The sequence below is a fragment of the Corythoichthys intestinalis genome, chromosome 4 (assembly GCF_030265065.1).
Source record: "Corythoichthys intestinalis isolate RoL2023-P3 chromosome 4, ASM3026506v1, whole genome shotgun sequence".
Taxonomy (NCBI): Eukaryota; Metazoa; Chordata; class Actinopteri; order Syngnathiformes; family Syngnathidae; genus Corythoichthys; species Corythoichthys intestinalis.
In genome coordinates, this window is record NC_080398.1 from 21409309 (window position 1) to 21424401 (window position 15093).

Below are 15093 nucleotides of genomic sequence, written 5' to 3' on the forward strand. Positions count from 1 at the left end.
AGGTTCCAAAATATGAGGTTAAGAAAAACCTCCCAGATAAATGGATAGTTTTAATCTTGCTTAGCATCACAGGAACGGATATTGAAGCAGTCTGTCAGAGATGTGTGGCTGTGTTGTTCTGGCTCCAGTTCCGGTGCAACTTGGCAGGTTTTTATGTGGAAAAATACAATTCAAATTAAAGCAAGTAGAGCCCTCAAGGCCATTTCTTTCACTTTAATGCCATGATCCACCCACATTTAAAAAAGGTGTGTGCTTTTACTTTATCTAAGACATCAAGGGGCCCAAAGCGCTTTGCAAATCTGACATTCAGCCAGAATACCAATTCAGTGATCCCTCGCTACTTCGCGCTTCAAAACTTAGCGCCCTCAGTCCATCGCGGATGTTTTTTTCAGTTAAAAAAAAAAAAAAAAAAGATGAGTTCACCTGAGCCTCTTGCTCCTTCTCTCTCCCTGCTCTTTGTTCTTCAGGGACTGCACTAGAGTTGCTTATTAAAGTTCACGATGTTGACAGATGTTTGTGTTTGATCTTGCCATAGATGCTTGTAAGACAAAGCTTCAAAGCGCTGCATGCGTCGATCATCGTTTAACCTGTTTAACAGTTGCTGTGGCAACTCATCGTCTGTAAGTGAGCAGCTTCAGAGCATTGGCGTGGACTCACTCAATGAAGCATTTAACCCTTTAACACCGAATGTGTCGGCTGCAACATGTTCACCCATATCATCTTTGAAGCCTCGTCACGCTGTAGCTACGTCACCCAAGTGCCACTGCCTATTCTCATTTGAAAGTGCGGAAGTTGAGGCCCACGCCAGTTTTTACTTCAAGTCAATCGACCAAGAAAAAAGGAGATATTGTCATTTGAGTCTCATAGTTTTATTGCACTCAGAAATGAGCATTAAAACGCTGCATGGACCATGTGTTTACGTCCATATTTCCATTATTTCTTGTCCTTTTTTCAAAACTGATAGCACCGCTAAAGACTACATAACCCAAGAGTTGGTCGAGCATGTTTGGTGTTCAATGGGACATCAACATTACAAATTTCCACAAAATATTTTTTTTTAGATCTTTTTTGTCTTTTTGGGTCCAAAATGTTGACTATAATTGGTCAGTGAAGAAAACAACAGTTTGGACATAAAGATTATGGTGTCCTGAAAAAAGGGACCCAACCAGGCCATTGTGAACAATTATTTCTTTGAAATATAAAGGCAACATTATAGGCATGCAAATTCGGCTTAGGTGTTAAAGGGTTAATAAAGCCAAGCATTTTTCTGCTACTTTATTCTTGTTTAAAAATAATATGGTGGGATAGTAACATGTGTAAAACCTATCATAATTATGAAATTTGAAGTGGTTGAAAAACATGTCTTAATATAATATATAAATAATATATATATATATATATACATACTGGACTGTCTCAGGAAATTAGAATATTGTGTATTCTAATTTTATGAGACAGTCCTGTACATTGAACACACACACAAACGTTTTTTTATCTTTGGGGGGGAGGTGGAGGGGGTGTGATACTTCACGGTTTTTCACTTAATGCGGCGGGTTCTGGTCCCCATTAACCGCAAAAAATGAGGGATCACTGTAATGCCAATTGCACCATAGTTGGTGTCTGTCAAAGTATGAGGCCTGGAATTTGTAACAAATGGTGGCTTCAAATTTTAATGGGAGAGGTTGGAGCAAAGAATTGTGTCACATAAGCTTCCAAAATATTTAGTGAATTTCCTCTCACTATTGTTTTCAACTGTTTTCCCTTTGTCAGACATAGTTCATTTCTATAAAGATGTCTGGCTAAAAGAAGACATGCCTGTGATGATAGTTTAGATAGTGTTTGTAATTCAGCATGTTTAGAGGGGGATTACGTCTTGCAAGAGTTTCATTCCCCCGCAGTAAGCTGTCAGGTCTTTGACACAAAGTGGAGCAAAAGTATATGAAGCGAAGCGGCACAGTATAAAAACACTCCACCTGGGAACTCTCGGGGCACAATGAGATAGTGATGAAACACAAAGTGTACCACGAACAAATCAAGGCCTTGTTTTTGTTTATTTTTTATTTTTTATTTTTTTGACGTGATGGATTTTCTGTCATAAGCGATTTTAGAAAAGTTGTTGAATAGAAAAACTTATGTAGAAAACAACTTTTGGGCAAACTATTTCATTTAAAGGAAAATGCCAATTTATTCTAGTAAATGGAAGAGGTTGGAAAGGTACTGACATTAGGTACTTAAGTAAAAGTAGAGCTACATTAATTTTTTGTACTTATGTAAAAGTGCAGATTTTTGAAAGTACAAAATAAAACCGTTTTTAACTGTCAATGATCTGAAATAACCATTTGATAGGTTGGACCAATGACAAGGAAAAATCTATTACGTCATGAAAGAGTCTTCCGAATGATCTATTAAACAACAAGCTAATAACCTACAAAAGAATAAGAAGTTCAGTTTGTTGACATTTTGTCTGCGTTCGTCACGAGACAACACAGGCTTAGGGACTCAAATAAATAATGGTGGCGGTGAGCACAAGTCAGGGAATTCAAGATCTGCAAATTCGGAAAGTATTTAATTATCTGTGACACTAAAATGCGAAATTTAGTTGCTAGCAATGAGGATGAATGATGTTGACCTGATGGAATGTTGGTCTTTGCACTGATTCCTGGCTGACATATTATTGTTAATATTGAATTGAATTAGTTTATTGTCATTGTATATGAAATATGACATTTGAGTTCTTCTCGGGTACAGTACTTAAGCCACACATTCATCACATTTAAAACTTGAACAGAATATGGCATGCACAACGCTGAAATGGCTAAATCACACACAGAGGTATCATATTACAGTAGGTGCACATGATTAGAACATCATTACCCAGTGTTTTGAAGGAGGCTTGCCTTATTTAAACCTCACATTTAGTTCTATGTGCCCCTGACTGTTGAAGTAAGAGAAAACACCATGGTGAGATCAAAGGAGCTGTCTGAAAGGACTGTCAACGCTTCTGAGTCTGGTAAGGGATTTTAAAAGATCTCAAAAGAATATAAAATCAGCCATTCCACTGTCCGGAAAGTAGTCTACAAGTGGAGGATATTTAAAACAACTGCCAACATGCCCAGGTCTGGTCATCCAAGCAAGTTCACCCCGAGAGCAGACCGCAAGATGCTAAAAGAAGTCTCCAAAAAACCCTGACATGTCATTACTGGACCTACAGCAGACTCTTGCTACTGTTGATGACACCCCTCTGTTATCGACCGATTCGGTACGCTCCATTAGCCGCGGGAACTAAGCTAAGGAAAAGCTACGAGGGACGTCACCACTCGAAATTAATTAAAGAATTGTAAATTCTCTAAAAGCAGCACAAACAAAATTTTTACAGCACAAACGATGGACATCATTTTATATAAATTTGCATCTGATGGGGGTGTGGGGGGGGTAATTTTACGGAGGTCCGTAGAGATGGTCACAAAGCAACTATAGCAATATACAAAGTGACGTCCTTTTTTTTTTCTTTTTTTTTTTAACTTCTGGATCATCCTCTTGCCATTGTGCTGCGTGATTTTGCTGTTGTGTTGCGTGATTTTGCGTTTGTGCTGCGAGCCTTTTGCTGTCGTGCTGCGAGCCATTTTCTGTCGTGTTGTGGCAATTGGGGTTCGTGCTTTTGCCAATTTGCAATCGTGCTTTAGGAATTGGGGATCGTTTTGGGGCAGTTTGCATTTGTGCTTTTTTCTTTTGCAAAGCGTTTGCAATAGGGGTTTGTGCTTTTGCCAATTTGCAGTCGCGCTTTAGGAATTTGGGATTGTGTTGTGCCAGTTTGCATTCGCGCTTGTTTCTATTTGCATAGTGTTTGGACTTTGCATTTCGACTGACACCTCTTGGCCACCGTACAATACGGCCTGAATATGTCCACCATCTCGACGGTTCTCAAGCAGATGGAAGCAATCAAAATGGTCAAAGCATCCAAGGGGACGAATATCCTCTATAAACGTCACAGGTCTAATTCAGAGGAGATGGAACACCTTTTGCTGATATTGATTAAGGATAAAGAGACCTCCACACACAGTCTTTTCCAACCTCCGGACGCCAGTCTCTATAAATTTAGGTGACAATAAAAACGCTTTTTTTGTTGTTGTTGTTTTAAATTTGTATTATTATTATTCTGAATTGTGTATAAGATTGATTGATTTTGCTATGTGAAATTGCGATTTGAAATTGCATCTGCAGCATTTATTAAGGATTTAGCATAGGTTTTTGGGCTGCGGAATGAATTACTCGAATAATAATGTATTCCTATGGCAAAATCCCACTCGACATATAATCACTTTGAATTGAAAACCAGGTCCAGGAATGAATATAATTCATATGTAGATGTACCACTGTATAGTATTTTTACGATAGGTTTGGTAAAGTTCTTTTGTTGGTGAGTTTGTTTGTTGCTCAACTAGCTAAACGCTGTCACCCAGTTAACTAGTTTCGTGCTCATTTACTATTACTTACGTAATTATTTGTTGGGTTATTTGTTAGTTTGTTGGCTCAGAAACCTGAGAATACATTTCTGAATCACAATTTAGAGGTGTTTGGGCTACGCATCCTTTTCATGAACTGTGTAATAGAAACTCCTCTTTCCACAATGTCCCTCATGATAATTAAATATTTAGACGTGAAAAGTGTAAAGAACTCCTGCACCTGTTAAACTGCTTTTACAAAAATTTTGTACCCTTCTGTTCGTCTCCTCTCTTCTTCCTTTTCTCTTATTCTCTCGACTGCTGTGCATCAGCCTTGATCCTTCCATCATCTTCATCCCTCCCTGGCGTGTAACGGTTTATCGCCCCATTGCTTCACAAGTCTCCTTTTCCCATCTTGCCAGTCCCCCTCCAAAGCCCCCCATATTTCTTGGTCAATAGATTACCCCGCTCCAGTCAACGACACTTTGCTTTCACGTCCTCCTTAGTTTCATTACGCTGCTTCCTATCTGTTTGTCACATCCCCATGTCCTGCCGAGTAGTCATATTCTCTTTTCCTCTTTTGTCTTTCTCTCATCTCCTGCATGAGGCAATTATGCGACTTCCATCTGCCTAACTCCACGTGCATTCAGCTCCTCAATCAGGCATCAAAAAGTGATAGCCCATTGTTTTCTTTATTATCTTCCTGAGCATGACATCCGGTGTTGCTTGTTGGCTATAAACTGCAATGTGCATTCATGGTTAAAGAGAATACAGAATTTCTGTGATATACTTCATGCATGTTTGTGTGCTATTATCTTTTAACTTGTGTACACCTTACAGTGGGGCAAATAAGTATTTAGTCAACCACCAATTGTGCAAGTTCTCCTACTTGAAAAGATACAAGAGGCCTGTAATTGTCAACATGGGTAAACCTCAACCATGAGAGACAGAAGTTGGAAAAATAAAAAACAGAAAATCACATTGTTTGATTTTTAAAGAATTTATTTCCAAATTAGAGTGGAAAATAAGTATTTGGTCACCTACAAACAAGCAAGATTTCTGACTGTCAAAGAGGTCTAACTTCTAACGAGGTCTAACGAGGCTCCACTTGTTACCTGTATTAATGGCACCTGTTTTAACTCATTATCGGTATAAAAGACACCTGTCCACAAACTCAGTCAGTCACACTCCAAACTCCACTATGGCCAAGACCAAAAAGCTGTCGAAGAACACCAGAGACAAAATTGTAGACCTGCACCAGGCTGGGAAGACTGAATCTGCAATAGGTAAAACGCTTGGTGTAAAGAAATGAACTGTAGGAGCAATTATTAGAAAAATGGAAGACATACAAGACCATTGATAATCTCCCTCGATCTGGGGCTCCATGCCCCCCGTGGCATCAAAATGATAAGAACGGTGAGCAAAAACCCCAGAACCACACGGGGGGACCTAGTGAATGACCTACAGAGAGCTGGGACCACAGTAACAAAGGCTACTATCAGTAACACAATGTGCCGCCAGGGACTCAAATCCTGTACTGCCAGACGTGTCTCCCTGTTGAAGCCAGTACACGTCCAGGCCCGTCTGCAGTTCGCTAGAGAGCATTTTGAATATCCAGAAGAGGACTGGGAGAATGTGTTATGGTCAGATGAAACCAAAATAGAACTTTTTAGTAGAAACACAGGTTCTTGTGTTTGGAGGAGAAAGAATACTGAATTGCATCCGAAGAACACCATACCCACTGTGAAGCTTGGGGGTGGAAACATCATGCTTTGGGGCTGTTTTTCTGCAAAGGGACCAGGACGACTGATCTGTGTAAAGGAAAGAATGAATGGGGCCATGTATCGAGAGATTTTGAGTGAAGATCTCCTTCCATCAGCAAGGGCATTGAAGATGAGACGTGGCTGGGTCTTTCATCAAGACAATGATCCCAAACACACAGCCAGGAAAACAAAGGAGTGGCTACGTAAGGAGCATTTCAAGGTCCTGGAGTGGCCTAGCCAGCCTCCAGATCTCAATCCCTTAGAAAAATTGTGGAGGGAGTTGAAAGGCCGTGTTGCCCAACGACAGCCCAAAAACATCACTGCTCTAGAGGAGATCTGCATGGAGGAATGGGCCAAAATACCAGCAAGAGTGTGTGAAAAGCTTGTGAAGAGTCACAAAAAACGTTTGACCTCCGTTATTGCCAACAAAGGGTACATAACAAAGTATTGAGGTGAACTTTTGGTATTGACCAAATACTTATTTTCCACCATGATTTGCAAATAAATTGTTTAAAAATCAAACAATGTGATTTTCTGTTTTATTTTTTCCACATTCTGTCTCTCATGGTTGAGGTCTCATGTTGACAATTACAGGCCTCTCTAATATTTTCAAGTGGGAGAACTTGCACAATTAGTGATTGACTAAATACTTATTTGCCCCACTGTATCTGAAGCCATCACTTGCACACACACAGACACACACTTGTAATGACAAGAACACTCCTTCAATTCTCATTTTAGTTTTTAAATGACAGCTTCATTTAATCCTTTCGTAATGATAGTTATTACACTACTGTGCCTGCAGGGGGCTATTCGACTGACAGACACGCACAAAAATAGCCATGCACGTCTCCCAAACTAACACATGCTGTTCAGTCACAGAGTTATTTGGACAGTCACCCACGCAGCAAAAAAGAAGCTAGAAACATCACTCACCGACGGTTACATAGAATCACAGGCCACAGCTGGGGCCACCTCCATCGATGGTTTCCCATATTAGCATCTGTCGCATAGCAACCGCCCATCAGGAAATCACGCCCAGAAAGCAGCCAGTTAGATGAACTGTGATCAAACCAGGAACAGAAGGTGGGAGGGAGGGAGCAAGTAGTGTGTCATGGTGTGCAATTACCGGTACTGATCATTCCTTGATAACTGGCACCTCTCACATTAGAAATAAGCAGAGCAACTAGAAATAATGATTCTAAAGTCCAGAGTTATACCATACAGTCACTGTAGGATGTGATGACTGCCACTTTACTATACATGCACGGGTGTCAAACTAGCGGCCCGGGGCCCAGATCTGGTCCACTGCATCATTTTATGTGATTCGCAAAAGTAAATCGTGTGTCGGCTTCCTGTTTCAAATACAATTTATGTAGTTCTCAATGAAAGATCTAAAACCAAGAAAAAAAGACTGTTTAAGTTATGTACTATATTTAATGTAAAATAAGTAATTAAACATTTGTTAATTTAAACTAACAATATTTTGTTGAAAAAACATAAGAGAATATGTGGTATTAATAGGCTCATAAAGTTGGATTTGACCATTTTGAGGTCAAGCATTAACTATTAAAGCAACACTTTTCAGTTTGGTCTCTTTTAGTGACACTAGTGGACAAAAGAGGTAGTGTTTTGCCTTAAGGAAGCACCCGGACAGTGTCGTAAAATCATTAGTGAATCAAAAATCAATCTCCCGGTCGCCTGCAGATGGATTGAGCAACATTTCTGTTTCCAACGGCTGTGTAAAGGATGAATAGCAATAAGGTAATGAATCCAGTTGTGGCTAAATAATAGCATATGACGGTAAGCAACCGTGTGGCTTAGTGTGGCTAACCCCCCCATAGGAGTTCGGTTGAGGGGGTGGTCAGCCAGCGAATGAAAGCCGGGCCAATGTTTATTCTGTATATCCTGGTAACCTGTTTTTTCCTCCTCAGACAAAACGTTTTATCTCTTGTTACTCTGCCATCCTTGCAGCATTCGCACAAAAGCATCGACTTCCGTCTTTATAATGAATAGGGAAAGGGGGAAGTGACGTATGTCATTAAGCAGTCAGCACATTTGTTGTCTTTCTTTGTGTGGCAGGGTTCCTGCCACCCTCCTTAAAGTTAATTACTGTAGTGCCGGTGAAAGCCATACAGACTACAAGAGGTTAGATCGGGCCTAAAAAATCCAGCCCGACCAGACCCACGGGTATTTAAGCTCGACCCGGCCCAAGCCCGATCAATTAACTTGATTTGCAAGCCTGAGCACGAAAATCCCGAAATGTTATATTTTATATGTAGGCGCGAGCCCGGAAAAAAGAACCTGAAATGTTATGTTTTCTTTATGAGGACTCAAAAGGAGAAAATACGGGGATGCGATGCGATGCGTCGTTGCGTTTTGTGTGATAACATTTGTGACGATGCCTGTGCATAATGATACCAAATTAAAGCCTGTCTTTTTTTCGCCCAAACGAACAAGATTGTTAAGTTAAACAAGACTGTAAGATGGATAGTAAATAAACATGTATATCTTTTATATTTGTGTGTCTGTTCCATCAGGCGGATAGTGGATTTGACATTTATTTTAATCTCTTGGAGTTGGCAGGAAAAAAAAGTTTTCTCAATTTTTAAACTGTCTACATATTTTTATGATCATTATAAATGCATTTACACAACAAAATAATGCTGGAAAAGTTTGTTAAATATATTTCTCTTATGAGAGCAAAGCACAGCATTCGTTTTCATTCAGCAAAGCCGACACAGGTTTCTGTATAGCATCTTCAACAATCAATTTGAAGTGTCTCCATATCCCACTCCTACCGGTGCCTTTTCAATTCCCCCGTCTTTAGGCTGTTTTTCACTTCTTGCTGCTTCAAATCGAAACGGAAATACTAAGATGTGGACTTGGGAAGGGCGCCAGCTCGGGGGGGGAGATTAAAAAGAGGACGGGGCCACGGCGTTCACGTGCGCAGGCATGCACAGCGCCTTCTCTGTTTTATCCAAATTATTTATTTTATGACAATTATTCCTTAGTTTAACATCCATACATCGTTTTAGTATAAATTAGGGCTGTCAAAATTATCGCGCTGGTAATTAATGGGCGGTAATTAATTTTTTAAATCAATCACGTTAAAATATTTGACGCATTTAAGGCACATGCCCCACTCAAACAGATTAAAATGACAGCACAGTGTGATGTCCACTTGTTACTTGTGTTTTTCGGTGTTTTGTCGCCCTCTGCTGGCGCTTGGATGCGACTGATTTTATGGGTTTCAGCACCACATGAGCATTGTGTAATTATTGACATCAACAATGGCGAGCTACTAGTTATTTTTTGATTGAAAATTTTACAAATTTTTTTAAAACGAAAAATTTACGAGGTGTTTTGTCGCCCTCTGCTGGCGCTTGGATGCGACTGATATTATGGGTTTCAGCACCACATGAGCATTGTGTAATTATTGACATAAACAATGGCGAGCTACTAGTTTATTTTTTGATTGAAAATTTTACAAATTTTTTTAAAACGAAAACATTACGAGGGGTTTTAATATAAAATTTCTATAACTTGTACTAACATTTATCTTTTAAGAACTACAAGTCTTTCTATCCATGGATCGCTTTAACAGATTGTTAATAATGTTAATGCCATCTTGTTGATTTATTGTTATAATAAACAAATACAGTACTTATGTACCGTATGTTGAATGTATGTATCCGTCTTGTCTTATCTTTCCATTCCAACAATAATTTACAGAAAAATATGGCATATTTTATAGAAAGTTTGAATTGCGATTAATTCGATTAATTAATTTTTAAGCTGTAATTAACTTGATTAAAAAATTTTAATCATTTGACAGGCCTAGTATAAATATATGAATATATATTTATTTTTTAAAAAGTTAGCAAGAGAGAAGTCGGCCCAACCCGACCTGATCCGAACGTAATAATTGACATTTTGGGCCGGACCCGGTCCAAAACACGGGTCAGGTTGTGTCAGGTTCGGGATTTGGTTCGGGCTGAAGCTCTATGCTCTAATACAGACTCCCTCAAGATATAGAAGAGGTGTCATTCAACTAGTTGTCAGTCGACATATTATCACAAATGTTATGAAAATATTTTATAAAGGTTGAAAAGTTGCCTGGTGTTGCTTTAAAGTAGTTGTTAATAAATTTAATTAAATTATTAGTTGATAAATTGTGGCTGTGCTCGTTGGCAGACATAATGGCTCTCTGAAGGAAACCATACTGTAACTACGATGAGGCCAGTGACAAAGACAATTTTACGCTCCTGACAATTGTGATCATTCCAAACTTATGTTAATTCTAATTCAAAAATCTGTTTTAATATGTTACTGTTTATTAGTTAACAACAGGAAAAGTTTGAAAAAAACTTTTAATAGTGGAAGAGAGTCTCAGAACTGTGTATTTGGGGTCTTGAAGGGTCCGTTTTAATATGGCTGATAATATGGTGAACTATTCTTTGCGATGTCTGGCAATGAGCAAGATAACTAAAACCCTATAATGAATGATTAGTTACAATTCATAATTTTAAAAAAAGTCCAGTCAGGCTTTGTCTAGTGTCGTCCTCAGTATGCAAAGGAGCACTAAAGCGTGTTTTCCCAAAGCAGTGGTGACATCGCTCTCGCTAAGTAAACAGCCTGCGGGTAGAAGGAGCCAGACATCGTCAAGAAGAAGAGAAAGCGTAGACTGAGGAGAAGGAAGAAAGGTCATAGTGGATAAAAACAGATCCATGTCAGGGTCACTCTGTTGCTACCTTGAACGCACCATCTGCTGTTCCATACTGATGAATGTTGACGCGCAAGTGTGGGCCTTTTTTCTGGCGTCAGTCATGAAAATGGGATAAAAGAGTGTCCTTCCTCTTTTCTCTCCCTCTCTCCCTCTCTTGAGAAAAACAAAAAGCCTGACAAGAGGTGATGCACTTACTTGACAACAAATCATGCTCGCTTTAGTCTTTTATTGCTCAAATATGCTTGTCTGTGTAATGAAAATATATCGTATCTACGTGTTTAGTTTGCTAAGCATTCGATGCCATTTAAGGCACTAGAATGTCCAATCCATTCCAACTAAGACAGTTATCATTCACGGATCATTAGTGGTTGGTTAGTTTGTTGGATACTTACATAATATTATGCTTAAAACTCTTTTCCTCTTTAAAGGTGCTGTGCCAATCAATCTATTATTCAAATGTAATTATTGAGGTCTTTCTTCAAGAACAACTTCCAGGAATGTGATTTAAAAAGTCAATCCAATAACACGTTTTAGTTAAGTGATGGAAAACTATGAAATTTATAAAGGGCACAAGGCGTTAATTTCACAGTGGTGTGCAGACACGGTGCATTTAATTATAACAGCTTCGGCAAGCCGTCACCATAATTACTGGACCTAAAAATAGGAGAAATAAGGGAACTACACGAGGAGCCTTGGGGACAAAAAGTTATTAATTCCGTAATCTTAAGGCCCTAACGATATTCATAACTAATGTGAAATCCGACAAGGTATCACAATGACATAATGTAGTTTAACAATATGTCGCCATTGCAGTGTAGCAACAGAACAATTACATATTTAATACTGACATACTGTAGAAGATCAGTCAATAATTGATCAAAATTATCTGATACCTGAAATTGGGGGCGGACTGGGGGAGTTGGAGTGACCCGGGAGTGAAAGACCGGCCCACATCATGGACGGTATTTGAAGCCATCCAGCCTCAGCACAGAGAAGTCCTCTATTAATACTCACTAACCTTGGCTAGAACTTATTCAGAACTGTCTGTAACCAGTGTTGTTAATCTTACTTTAAAAAAGTAATTATTAACAGTTACAAATTACTTCTCCCAAAAAGTAATTGCGTTAGTAACTCAGTTACCTGAATGTAAGTGTAATTACTTACTTGGCAAAGTAACTGGTGATAATTTTCTTTTTTTTTCCCTCAAAAAAAAAAAAAAAAAAAAAAAAAAAAAAGGTCACACAATTTGAAGTTTAAAGGGTTTTTGGGGGATAATTGGCCCTAGCCCAATTCTTTACCCTAAACCTAACTAGACACAAGGGTAATGCAGATATTGCGATAACAAGATAGTAACCTTTGCTATGTGTGGAAGTCATTAAATGTTGTGAATCAACCGTTAAAGTTGTTAAAATTGCTCCCGTTATTGCATTAGTTCCCTTCTGTCTACTTTTGACATGTGTAAGTTTTAAAACTATTTCATCATTTAAAGATAGATTTAAGTCAAGATTTTGCCGATTTAGGAGCATTTTAGATAAAAAGTTACTTATGTTCACTAGGAAGGTTCTCTACAACAGAGCCTTCCTGAGAAGGCTACTGCTTTAATATGGCGGCTGTTTACTAACGCATCTAGTTCTTTATTATAAATGTTGCTAATGCAGCCGTGTCTTTCATTTGCATCTAGTTCTGTATATATGTGATATCTACCAAAGCATCATGTGGGCGTAGTTTGTAGGCTATCGGCTACAGTCAGGTATTATTGGAGCCACCAAGCATAGTTGCATCGCGTTTGCAACAGCGTCACCCACCCTTGCCTCCTCCCCACTTCTGCTCTGCTCTCTCATCTCCGTGAGTCCGTCTTCCTCAGACTTTTCTCGCGTCAGTCAACCAACATAGTAACACACGCCTTTCCCGCCTCAGTAACGGTGACAGCGTTGCCAAGATGAGAAAAGTAATTAATTAGATTACTGAAGAAAATAACGCCGTTAGTAACACTGTTATATTCTAACGCAGTTATTAACAACACTGCTAGTAATCTGATCAAAGTATGCTGGTAGGACTTTTAATTAAAAACTTCAACATTTTGGTAGACTAAAGATGCAGTTTTGAGTACGTGAGTAGTCAGAAAGGTCTACTACTAATATTCACCCACCTTGGCCAGATTTTATTCAGAATTGTGGATTTACAGTACCACAAAAATTAGAACTGTCACCTGGTCAAAGTAAATATGTAGGACATATTCTAAATATGGGTACAATAAAAATGCATTGTTTTGTGTATTGGCGGAGTCAGAGAGGTCCACTATTAATATTCACCAACCTTAGCCAGTACTTATTCAGATTTGTAAATTTACATTGCAACCATTAGGGTTTGTGTTTGTTTCCTCCAGTTTTGTTTCCATCAACGATGACAATCAAAAAATATTTTGTTAACTAACAATTTTTTCATGACGATGACGCGCTGAAACGTGTATTAGGAGACTAAAACTTAACGAGATGGATGCCGTTTGTCGTCTGAAGACACGACAACGAGATGGAAATTCGCCTTAATTTCAGTCATACATTCACAATGTGTGATATTTTTTTATTGAATGTGTAGTTAGCACGCATTTAGCAGTGTTTGATCGTGTCACTCATGTGACGTGCTGCGTCACCACCCCCGACCGCCTCGCCCAACACACGTGCTTACTCATCGGCCTTTGAGTAAGACTGTGCCCATTCCAGGCTTCTTTTTTGAAACGTGTCAGGTGCTGCTTGGTAAATTTTGCTCTCTTATCTTGGCTAGATATGCCATGTTGCTTTAGCCTTTAAAGGTCTGTGCTGAGTAATCATCACACACTAAACTAACTTGTAGCATTAGCATAGTGGTCTTGTTAGCATTAGCATTTAGCACGGTGACTCGGTGTCTTCTTAAACTCTTGGAAAACATTTTACATACAGTTCATGGTGTCCAGGTGCGTTTAACTAATTGCAAATAATGTGCTGTTTTCCTGCAGAGTGTGTATTAGCATCATGAAAATGGTAATAACCTTGTCATGTTCCTTCGAAATTGTTGGAAAGCTTTTATTTACAGTATTTATTTATTCATGGACACTTTTGGTGTTTAGAGATGAAAACATTTTGAGGATGGTTGAGTTTTCATTGACTGAAACTAGACAAAGACTAACACATTTTGAAATTACTAAAATATGACTAAGACTAATAAGTATTTTCATCCAAAAGACTAAGACGAAAAACAACACTGGTTTCCTTCGAGGGTGACTTGTCCCCGTGATTGCCCATTGATTTCATCTGTTGTCCCTGCTCATTGTGTATATACCAATCTGCTTCCTCTCATGTCACCCACCTGTGCCTCATCCTCGCGTTACCACTTGTTTGTGTATATAAGCTCCACGTTTTTGTTCAGTCCTTGTTGCGACATTGTTCGTGTCTATTTCTGCATCCAAGCCTTTGTGTTCCCCTGCCTACGTAACTTTTGATAACCAGTCTTTTGTTATTACCCTGAATTTTGTTTGACTTTGAGTTTTGGGATCCCACAGTCTTTTGTTCATACTGTTTTTTTTTTTTTTTTTTTTTTTTTTTTGTAAACCTATTAAAACTTTGTTTAAACTACGCCTGTCTGCCTCGCCTCGGTGCTTGCCCTGCATATGGGTCCACCTCGCCTGCCCGCCCGGGAAATGTGACAGCAACAAAAATGAGAACTGTAACCTACCATCTACTGAAACGACCCGGTGCTCAGGGGAATCACATAAAATTGTACTGACGTGACAGCGCACGGAATGCACATGCATCTTGTATATTTTAAGAGCCTAAACCCGAATCTTAACTTGAGCACTAAACTAAAATCAAAAAAATAATTACATATGCAAGTGTTTAGAAACCCAATTACAGCAGGGATGCATTCTGTCTCATTTCATTTATTTTTCGTAACGCATAATGTTTGCTAAATAGCATGTAGACAGCCTGCTTGCGCCTCATTTATCCATCCAAAAATGCATCTAAAGCAGGCAAGATTTGGGCAATTAAAATTTTAATGTTGATGATGATGCCAGCATGAATTCCACAACTAAGGTGAAGATGGAGCAGGTAGGCTATCTTCCGGAAAGCAGGGAGTGAGATTATTCGCTCTTAAAAGCCTATAACTTTGTGTTTGTTGACAACTT

The 15093-nt window shown here is 39.0% G+C and overlaps 1 protein-coding gene across 1 annotated transcript in view; it reads left to right on the forward strand.

Annotated features, from left to right (window-relative positions):
* cadm4 (cell adhesion molecule 4) overlaps positions 1 to 15093 on the forward strand; it is a 468758-nt gene that overhangs the window by 291882 nt on the left and 161783 nt on the right. The gene's annotated exons all lie outside the window — the stretch shown is intronic.